At 44.9% G+C, this 10,993-nt stretch overlaps 1 pseudogene across 1 annotated transcript; it reads right to left on the bottom strand.

Annotated features, from left to right (window-relative positions):
- Positions 1-4,259: 4,259 nt before the first annotated feature.
- LOC308424628 (prohibitin 1-like) lies at positions 4,260-5,085 on the bottom strand (annotated as a pseudogene). The gene has a single exon. The product of its transcript is annotated as a prohibitin 1-like (transcript).
- Positions 5,086-10,993: the final 5,908 nt, after the last annotated feature.

Here is a 10,993-nt window from a genome sequence, read left to right as displayed (position 1 = left end):
TTGCAAGATGCTATTAATAACTTCAAGTCTCAGTCAATTCAAAGCACACCTCATGCCTGGTTCAAATTGGCCTATATGTTGTTGAATGCGGTGTCATTCTCTACAAATCCTGTCAGGTAAAGAGGCTGACTTCATGGCCATCAATACAACTGTGTACCAATTCAATTACCGTTGAGATCAGAGATGCAAAAACGATTTCACTGTGCATGTCCTCCTGTACTTACTGGTATGGACAGGTTATAAGATATTTTATTGTTTTATTATTGTTTAATGTATTGCTTTTAGGCACAGGTTCTTTGGAGCTCTGCTCATGACTTGAGTTTAGCAGCACATTTGCCAAAAGGAATCTGTACTGGCTGGTTTTGTGTCAACTTGACACAAGCTGGAATTATCACAGAGAAAGGAGCCTCAGCTGAGAAAATGCCTCTATGAGATCCAGCTGTAAGGCATTTTCTCAACTAGTGATCAAGGGGCCATTGTGGGTGGAGCCATCCCTGGGCTGGTAGACCTGGGTTCTATTAGTTCAAGCAGGCTGAGTAAGCCAGGGAAGCAAGCCAGTAACTAACATCCCTCCATGGCTTCTGCATCAGCTCCTGCTTCCTGACCTGCTTGAGTTCCAGTCCTAACTTCCTCTGGTGATGAACAGCATGTGGAAGTGTAAGCTGAATAAACCCTTTCCTCCCCAACTTGCTTCTTGGCCATGATGTTTGTGCAGGAATAGAGACCCTAACTAAGACAAATTGGTCCAGCATAGTGTGGTATTCCTGTGACAACCTGACCATGTTTTGGGGAGGACTGTAGAAGGACTTTGGAACTTTGAGCTAGAAGAGCCACTGGCATATTAAGATCTCTGTGGCATGTTCAGTAGGAGTTTGGAAGATAGTGTTGAACAGTGCAGAAGATGGAGGCCTGACTTGTGAAATTTCAGAGGGAAGATTAAAGACTCTTTGATCGGGGCTGTTGCTGTTTTGGTTGTGAAGATTCTATGGTTTTGGTTAGTTGAGGCTGAAGAATCGGCTGTGATTAACAAGATATTAAAACTACTAAAGCAAAACCTTTGCATTTCTGGGACTATTGGTGGTGGTTGGCTGGAGCTGGGAGATTGGTAGTGATTAAGAAGAGACCAGCATCATTAAGGTAAAGTCTTCTGGGAACTGTTTTCTGAGAGCACAAAGAGGATGTGTTCCAGAGATAACAAAGGTTGTACCTCGTGCTGTGGCTGGACTTAGCAATGTGTAAGAGTCACCCAGGTGGTACTGGTTTTGAAGGAATGAAGGGGTGAATCCATGATGGAGAGCAGCTGAGGCTTGGCACTGTGAGAGGCCATGGAAGGCCTTTGGTGAAGGTGCATCTTCAGTGGCAATTAGTGCCCCAGGACTGAAAATAGTGTTTTGGAGATGCCAGTACCAAGAGATGACCACCAAGAACAGCAGCGGCAGTGGAGAACAGGCAGCTGGAGCCAAGAAGACAAAGTGTTTGCTACAAAGGGCAGAGCTGGAGAAGTGACTCAAGCCCTTGGAGGAACCCAGAAGTTCATAAGTGGATTCCCAGATACTGAATGGCTAGAGATTAATTTTGCTTTTGATTGTGACTGTGCCCTGATATCATTCCCTCTTGAAGGAAGAAGAGGAGCCCACAGTTTAGAGACTTTAAATTGTAAAAAGACTTTGGTTTTTAAAAGATACTGAACATTTCAAAGGTATTGCAATTTTAAAATGTAAGAATTGGTAAAGACTGTGGGACTCTTAAGGTTATCTAGATCTTGGGGATGAACAAGAAAGTAAGGGTTGAAGCTTAATATTGATTTGTTTGTGTGTCAAGTTGACAAGGGGACAATTGTACTGACTGGTTTTGTGTCAACTTGACACAAGCTGGAGAGAAAGAATCCTCAGCTGAGGAAATGCCTCCATGAGATCCAGCTGTAAAGGCATCTTCTCAATTAGTGATCAAGTGGAGCCATTGTGGGTGATGCAATCCCTGGGCTGATGGTCCTGGGTTCTATAAGCAAGCAAGCTGAGCAAGCCAAGGGAAACAGGCAATCCAGTAAGCAGCACCATCCATGGCTTCTGCATCAGTTTCTGCCTCCAAGTTCCTGTCCTGTTTTAGTTCCTGTCCTAATTTCCTTTTGTGATGAACAGCAATGTGAAAGTGTAAGCTGAACTTCTCCCCAACTTGCTTCTTGGTAATGTTTTGTGCAGGAATACAAACCCTAATAAGACAAACCATTGTAGTGGGGGTATTCTTGTGACAACCTGACCATGATTTTTTTGGGAGAACTGTGGAAGGACTTTGGAACTTTGAGTTGGAAGAACCCATGGGATGTTAAGAGCTCTGTGTGATGTTTTATAGGAGCTTGGAAGATAATGTTGAGAACAGTGCGATCGATAGAGATCTGGCTTGTGAAATTTCAGAGGGAAGATTAAAGACTCTTATCAGGGTCCTGGCTGTTTTGATTTCGAAGGTTCTGTAGTTTGGGTTAGCTGGAGCTGAAGAATCAGCTGTGATTAACAAGATACTAGAACTACTGAAGTGAAACCTTTGCATTACTGGGACTATTGATGCTGGTCAGCTGGAGCTAAGAAATTAGTGGTAATTAAGAAGAGACCAGCATCACTGAGGTGAAACCTTCCAGGAAGTGTTTCCTGAGAGCACAGAGAAGCTGTGTTCCAGAGGCAGCCACAGTTGTACATAGTGTTGGCAGCCAGACTTGATATGTATAAGAGTCACCCAGGTGGTACTGATTTTGAAACATGAAGGGGTATCAGCTGATGCTTGACACTGTAAGAGGCCAGGATAGGACATTGGTGAAGGTGCCACCTCAGTGTCAGGTGAAGGCCCAGAACTGAAGGTGTCATACAGAGAACTTGAAAAGAGCTTATGAGAGGCTATCGGTGAAAGTGCAGTCCAGTTCCAGCAGAAGACAGAAGTGTTTTGGAGATGCCAGTACCATGGGATGACCACTAAGAACAGCAGTGGAGTACAGGCAGCTGGAGCCTAGAAGACAAGGTGTGTGCTACAAAGAGCAGAGCTGGAGAAGTGACCCAAGCCCTTGGAGGAGCCCAGAAGATTGTGAGTGTATCCCAGACATTGAATGGTTAGAGTTTGATTTTGCTTTTGTAACTGTGCCCTGATATTTTTCCTTCTTGAAAGAAGAAAGTATTTTAGTGGAGTCCCTAGTTAAGAGACTTTGAATAGTAAAAAGACTTTAAATTTCAAATGAGACTGAATATTTTAAAGGAATTGAAATTTTAATATGTAAGAATTTATGAAGACCTGAGACTTTTACAGTATTCTGATCTTGGGAATGAATAAGAAAGTACGGGCTGAGGCTTAATAGTGATATGTTAGTGTGTCAAGTTGATAAGAGGTCAGTTGTACCTGCTGATTTTGTGTGTCAGCTTGACACAAGCTGGAGTTATCACAGAGGAGGAGCTACCCTTGAGGAAATGTCTCCATGAGATGCAGCTATAAGGCATTTTCTCAACTAGTGATCAAGGAAGGAGGGACCAGCCCATTGTGGGAGGTGCCATCCCTGGGCTTATAGCCCTGGGTTCTATAAGGAAGCAGCTGAGCAAGCCAGGGGAAGCAAGCTAGTAACATCTCCATGACCTCTGCACCAGCTCCTGCTTCCTGACCTGCTTGAGTTCCAGTCCTGACTTCCTTTGGTGATGAACAGCGATATGGAAGTGTAAGCTGAATAAACCCTTTGCTCCTCAACTTGCTTCTTGGTCATGATGTTTTGTGCAGGAATACAAACCTTGACTTAGACAAGGGGCAAGGCCTCTGCACAGCTCTGTTAGCACACCCATCCCCATCTTCTGTGAGGAAATGTTAGTGGGCCAATCTTGTAAGGAGTCTGATGTCAAAAATTAACAGCCATGTTGTGCATGTCAAGGCCAAACAACAGAGCTCCACAACCCTGTTCCATTTCAGATACAGAGGATAAGGGAATGTACTCTTTATGTGGCTTATTTTGCATAGCATAATGGCTTCAGAGTTCTTTCAAGTTGCTGGATGCATCAGGACTTCAGTACTTTTTAATGGCTGAATTATCAAATCAAAAACAAAAAATCTTAAAGGGTATGAAGAAGTATTTAATTGTGGCTTCGCTTTGGATTTTATATATTTTTAAGAGATATGAAGTGATTTTACCTTTATTTCCTTCACTTTAAGCCAATCATTCAATTTCACAGTGATTTCTGGGGTGGGGTAGAAGGAAGGCATCATCCTGAATGATGGAGGCCGTGGCCTGGTTGGCCTCACTGGGGAAGCTGGAGGAGCACGAACTGCCCTGCTGGAAGGTAGGTGATGTTCCGAGAGCGGGAGAGCTGGTATGCAATGTCCTTAGCAGCTTCCAGCTTCCGCAGCTCAATCAGGCCGTCACCTGCTGTGGCCAGCGAGTTGGCGATCAGCTCCAAGCTGCCTTGGAGTCCCCCTAAGCAGAGATGATGGCTGCCTTCTTCTGCTGTTCAGCCTTTCCCAACACAAATCTGGCTCTCTCCGCTTCCTGCTGAGCCACCTGTTTGGCTTCCACTGCCTCTGTGAACTCCTTCCCGAAGGTCAGAGGTGTCAGGGACACATCATCCAGCATGAGCCCAAATGTTGCTCTCGCTCCGTGAGGTCATTGCTCACCTGCCTGGACACCAGCTCTCTCTGGGTAATCAATTCTCCAGGATCGAATCGAGCCACCACCGACTTGAGGATCTCTATGGTGATAGACGGCAACACCCGCTCATCATAGTCCTCGCCAACGCTGGTGTAGATTCGAGGAAGCAGGCTGGCCACCGGCCAGAAAAGGATGTGTAGTGTGATGTTGACGTTCTGCAAATCTTTGCTACCAGTGATGACCCGCACATTCCGTGGTCGAGAGCGGCAGTCAGAGATAATTGGTTTCTGTACCCAAGGGATGAGAAAGTGAGTCCCTTCCCCTACCACAATGTCCTGTATGCCACGGAATCGGTCAAAGATGACAGCTCTGTGTCCAGAATCCACATTATATAAAGCAGAGTTCACCATGCCTCCTGCAACTGCAAAGGCCAAGCGGAACTTTCCGATGGACTCAAACACTTTGGCAGCCATGACTCCTTCTGCTTTCACTCTCTTATAGTTTTTTTTCTAAGTTTAATTTTTAAATTAATTAAGACCTATTTATCTATCTATCTATCTATCTATCTAGGTTTTTTTTAAGACCAAGTTTCTCTTCATAGCCCTGGCTGTCCTGAAACTTGCTCTTTAGACCAGGCTGGCCTCAAACCCACAGAGAATCCCCTGCCTCTGCCACCCAAGCACTGTGCCACCACCACCTGGCTTATTATTTAAAGGACAGGAGTGGAACTGTTTTTCTTCAAAAACCAGGGCCAGCTTCTCAGCTGCAATGCTCTGGATAAAGGCAACAGCTGTCTCGCTGCTTTTACCTTTGTTTGTTTGGTTGGTTGATTGATTGATGAGGTGTCACTGTATAGCACTGACTGGCTTGGTACTTGCTATGCAGAGCAGATGGCCTCAAATGTATTATAGTGTTCTTCCCACCCCAGCCTCCTGATGGTGGGATTACAGGCTACCCCATTATCCCCAGATGGCTCATTGCTTTATCTCTGGCTTTTAACATCGTACCTGGCACATCACAAGCACCCCATAAAGACTAAATAAATATTCTCACTGAGTACAAACAACTACACTGGTAAATGATCTTACCATTCAGGGGGCGTAAATCTATACAGAGGTGACACTTTACAGAATATTTGCAAGTGCACACGTAAACACCTAAAGACACACTGTTCTTTGAAGTCTTAGGTTATACAAGTTGTTTCAGGGCAAACCCAGGATGACTAAGAACCTGTGACGTGACATATAATTAAGAAAAATAACTTCAGGGCACATAGTCAACCTGCCTTGTTGGCAAGGTGCTCTTCAGAGATTCCCATAAGACTTAAGAAAGTCCGGTGAGGGACTCTGTGCTTCCCAAGTTTTAGGCGGGATCACTGAAGAGAACAGCATACACACTCAGAACACCACGCTACCCCTACAGTCATATCACCATTTTCATGCTGGGAAGTCATTCATTATTATTAGTCATCTTATCGTAAACTCTTTAGCAAAACCGTGGCCATTTGAAATTTTCCAATTAGTTTATCTGTGGGTGACTGTTATATATCAGATGACAAGCCATTACTCCCACCCAGCTGAAGAAATTGGGGGCTATCCTGCCTTCCCCATTTACTTCCCACAGAGCAAGGTTAAAGTATTCCTCACTCTTTTCCCCAAGCTAAGAATTTGATGGAATTTATTGACCCATTGACTCGGGTGAGTCCCTGATACTCACAGGAGTAAAGGAATAACAGTAAACAGGGCACTGAGATGGGAGCTTCCTGCTGTCCCTGATGTACCTTCCTCCTTGAGTTATGTTGGGTCCGCCATGTTTGGGAGTCCCCTATACAGACCGAAAGGTGTCTGGCATTTCTCAAAAAGTTCCTCTGGATTCCTCAACAATGTAAGATTGTTAGATGTCCCTGGAAGACACCAATGGGAGTATCCAGGAGAAAGGGGCTGAGCCTATAATCACTGAACTCAGGAGCCCCAGAAAGCAACAAAGTACACACAGTGCAGGTGAAAGAGCCACATCCACACAATGGGAGAACTGTCACTCCAGAGGGGTGACCACAGCTGTGTCTTCAAGGACGGTCTGGCAGAGAGCATTCTTTCTACATTGTTCTCTGTGCTTGAGAAAAGTGGTGAGGAGGGGAAGAGATGTCACCTGCCATTCCTCTGAGAACAATTGTCCCAAATTCACCTGTACTACAAAAACAGGAAAAGCCATGGATTAAACAGATGAAACATTTCACTGGGTCATGCTGAGGTGTTAATACCTAGAACCACAGAGATAAAACCACAAGTTTTAATACCTAAAGCTCTCTGAATGTGGCCACAGTGGGCTGTCAGAGAAATCGCTACCCAGAAAGTGAGAAGATTCCTACAGAGAGTGGTTACTGGATGAGAAAAATGAAACTGTTCTATATTTATGCTCCACAGGTTGATACCTCTTGCTCTGACTGTAGATGACTAGGGTTTTCTAGTTTGTTCCTCTTAAAGAAGAGTCTTTATTTAAGCCGTGGGCATAGATAGACCTTCCGTGAGTAAATACATTTACTCTATATCTAGATACAGACCTATCTAAATATCTATATGATCCAAAAACACATAGGAAGATATGTCTGTCTTTAAATTTAGTTCACAGTATGATTGGGGAACAAGAGTTTGCATTCACCTCAAACTTATTCACTGAATCCTTAACCTTCAATGATCCAGTCTTTGGAGGTGGAGCCTTTGGGAGGTGGCCTAGTTTGTTTGCCTTGTGCTGCTTTGGTAAATGCCATGACCCAAGGCAACCTGGGGGAGGAAAAGGTTTATCTTATAATTCCCAGGTAATGTTGCCTCACTAAGGGAGTTTACGGCAGAGATTCAAGGAAGCAACCGAGAGGCAGGGACTGAAGGATGACCATGGAGGAGTGCTGCTCCAGTAGGCTTGCTCTCCCAGCTTGCTCTCCTTGGCTTTCTCAGCCTACTTTTTTATATAGCCCAGGACCACTGTCCAGGGGTAGCTCTATCGGCAGTGAGCTAGACTCTCTTCTCCCATAGCAATCATAAAACAGAAAATGACCGCCCCCCAAAATTGTGTCTACAGTAGAGAGAATTCCTCTGCTGAGGTTCCCCCTTCCTTAGTGACTCGTTTGTATCATGTCAAAATGAAGCAGCAAAGAAGTCCGAGTTAACTGATTTAATGGGATTGGTGGCTTTGTAAGAGGAAGAATAGAAAATCTTTCTTGTCCCAAGTGAGCCAAATAGGCCATGTGAGAACATAGCAATAAGGTGGCCATGTGCAGCACAAGAGAGTAAATCCTCACCAGGAACCAAACGGACCAGCACCCAACCTTTCTCAAAGACTTGGATAAATAAATGTCTGTTGTTTAAACCCCACAACCTGCAGTGTTTTATCCCAGCAGATGCAGCTGACTATGACAACGTTAAGAGGCCTAAGGAAGGAGGATGCACACATTTTGTTTGTTTGAGACAGGGTCTGGCTGTGGGGCCCAAACTGGCCTCCAAGTCTGGATTCTGCTCTCTCCACTTCCTTAGTGCAAGGAACGTCAAGAATGTTACCAGCTGCGATGACATAGCTTCTTAAAGACCACTTAAGCTAGTGAACAAAGAGGAGAAAAAGATCTGCTCAGAAGACTGGGCCAGAGGTGACAGTAACTTGGCTAGAATCACAGCAGCAGAAGCCAAAAGAAGGGAATGATAGTTGGGAGGTAAAAGAGGACTTGAAGCAGAAAATAGGTAGGTTGGTCATTTGAATAATTGCTGGCTGATGACATCCTGCTCACTAACACAAGAAAAGACTAAAAGAGAGCAGGCTGGTTTTCGATTTTTCTTTTTGTTTTTTTAAAGAGAAGATAGTTTGGGGTAGGGAGAACAGAGGTGAGTTCAGTTGTAGATAGATGCCTAGAAACATCAGTATCCATTTAGAAATTCGTAAATGGAGCTTTAAGGAGAGAGCCAGGCTGGGCTGGGCTGGGAATAAACATGTTGGGTGTGGAGAGCATTAAAGATAGCCTCTCCAGCATCAGAATAGTTGGGATTGTAGGAAGGAAAAGTAAAATGTGGGATCAGCCCATGCTGAAATGCTGGGGCTTGGAGCTGGAGAGATAGCTCAGTGGTTAAGGGAATGTGTCATTCTTCCAAGGACCTGGGTTAGGTTCCCAGCACCCACATGGCTCACAACCATCTATAACTTCAATTCTAGGGGATTCGATGCCCTTTTCTGAACCCTTAAAGGTACCAGGCATCCGTGTAGTGCATATACATTTATGCAAGTAAAACACTCAATCGTATAAAATAATATTTAAAAATCCAATAAAAGCTTTTAAAAAGCAGAGGACTAAAATAAATTTAAAAAATAAAGATTTAAAGACTGAGTAGAGGAATAGAAGTCAGCTAGAGGCTAGAAAGAACTGATTAGAGAAACAGTCACAAATCCTAGAAAGTACAATATTTCAAAAAGAAGGGACTTTGGCCCAGAGAGCCAGGGATATAGCTTAGCCTGTATGGAGTCCTAGGTTCAACCCTGGTGTGTGTGTGTGTGTGTGTATGTGTGTGTGTATGTGTGTGTGTTTTGAAATGAATGATAGCATTATAGGAAACTCACCTTACTGTATCCCTTTATAACAATCATCCACTGGACCAAAACATCTGAAACCTGTGGTCATAAGCTACTTGCCCAGTAGGCGAGTGATCTCTCTCCTCCCCTTCCCCTCCCCCTTCCTCTTTTTCCTCTTCCTCCTTCCTCTCCTTTTCTCTCCCCCTGGCTGACTTAGCCTTTCAAGAGCTAGGATTCGAGGCATGCACCATGATGCCTGGCTCAGACTAGTGAGCCTTAAAGTGTGTTTACCAGACTTTAAGCAATGTTAATATTACCTAAGAACCTGACAGAAATACTAATTTGGTGGCTCACTCCCACAGCTCAGTTTCTCAGTCAGAAACACTGATGTATGGTCCTGCAATATTTATTATATACCCTCCGGCTGATTCAGAAGTTAAAGATTAGAAAGCACTGCACTCCAAGCTGCTTAGATAGCACCCAACAGCTATGCCTATAGGAAAATTCTTGGTTTTTTTTTCTTTTTGTTAAAGAGATTTTTAATTTGAATATATTACTCAATTTTTGATGTTACATGAGCCCAAGCAGGATTTTGTGAATATCCCACATTAAAAATAGCCATGGGTCCCATTTTTATTTTAATGCCCCTACTCTACAGCAAAGCAACCAAAGAATTTACTACTTACCAACAGTTCCCTCTGTTGGGGAGCCAATTTTATTCTTTTTTAAAAAAGATTTATTTATTATATATAAGTACACTGTGGCTATCTTTAGACACACCAGAAGAGGGCATCAGATCTCATTATAGATGGTTGTGAGCCACCATATGGCCGCTGAGATTTGAACTCAGGACCTCTGGAAGAGCAGTCAGTGCTCTTAACCTCTGAGCCATCTCTCCAGCCCCCAATTTTATTCTTATAACTTCTTCTTGTTCACAGCGTTGGAATATACAGGTACCCTGGGACCTCATAGCTCCGTGGGTGTGCCTTTTCGGCAGTTTCTGTCAACTAAGAACTCAACAAACTCTTACATTTGACAGTTTAAATTCCCGTGACACATGTTGTTGGTGAAACTGTAAATTGGTACAATTAGGATAATTTGGTACCATTTGCCAAAATAACAATAAAAATATAGATTTGATCCAATAATTCTGCTTCTGGGAATTTATCCTACCAGGTCTACCTGCACACACAAGAGTATCTCTCCCTCATCCCAGCCAGAAGACCCAGTCGCTAAAATTCTATTTTCAGGTTGCCCTTCTCAGCCCCTTAGGGCTTCTTTAACCTGATGGAGTCACGTTCCTTCTGCCAGCTGCAGGCCTTGCAACCAGGTCAATTAAATGCTCTATCAGAGGCTCCATCAGCTCATTCCAGTGACCCCTCTCCTTGTGACTCAAGCTGGCTAATCACAGCTCCTCACACCTGCAGCCAGAGGCTAGTCACCAGCACCGCCCACTGTGGTCAGTTGAGAGCAGCCTCTCAACCTCAGCGTTTTTCAAGCCCGCCGACCACGAGGCCCAGCCTCTCAGTTCTATCCCTCCCTTCCCTCGCTTCCCTCTAGCTCCTTCTCTGAGGGAAAGGAGAGCTGGATTCCTCCAGGGTTCTGTGACACTGCCACGACCCAGGCGCGCGGCTGCCCCGAGGTGGGCGGAGCTCGGGGCGGGACGGGTCCTCTGGAGGCGGGGCGCCGAGGGGCGGGGCAACGGAGGGGGCGGGGCCGGCGGAGTACTAACCCTGGTGTCGGCGACGCGGTCGCTGCAGTCGCTTCAGCAGCTGGAGCCAGACTCTCAGTCGCCGGGGCCGCTCGCCGCTCGCGCGTGGCTCAGCCGGGCCCGTAGCC

Source organism: Micromys minutus (genome assembly GCF_963924665.1).
Source record: "Micromys minutus genome assembly, chromosome: 1".
Classification (NCBI taxonomy): domain Eukaryota; kingdom Metazoa; phylum Chordata; class Mammalia; order Rodentia; family Muridae; genus Micromys; species Micromys minutus.
This window is presented reverse-complemented; position numbering and strand designations above follow the sequence as displayed.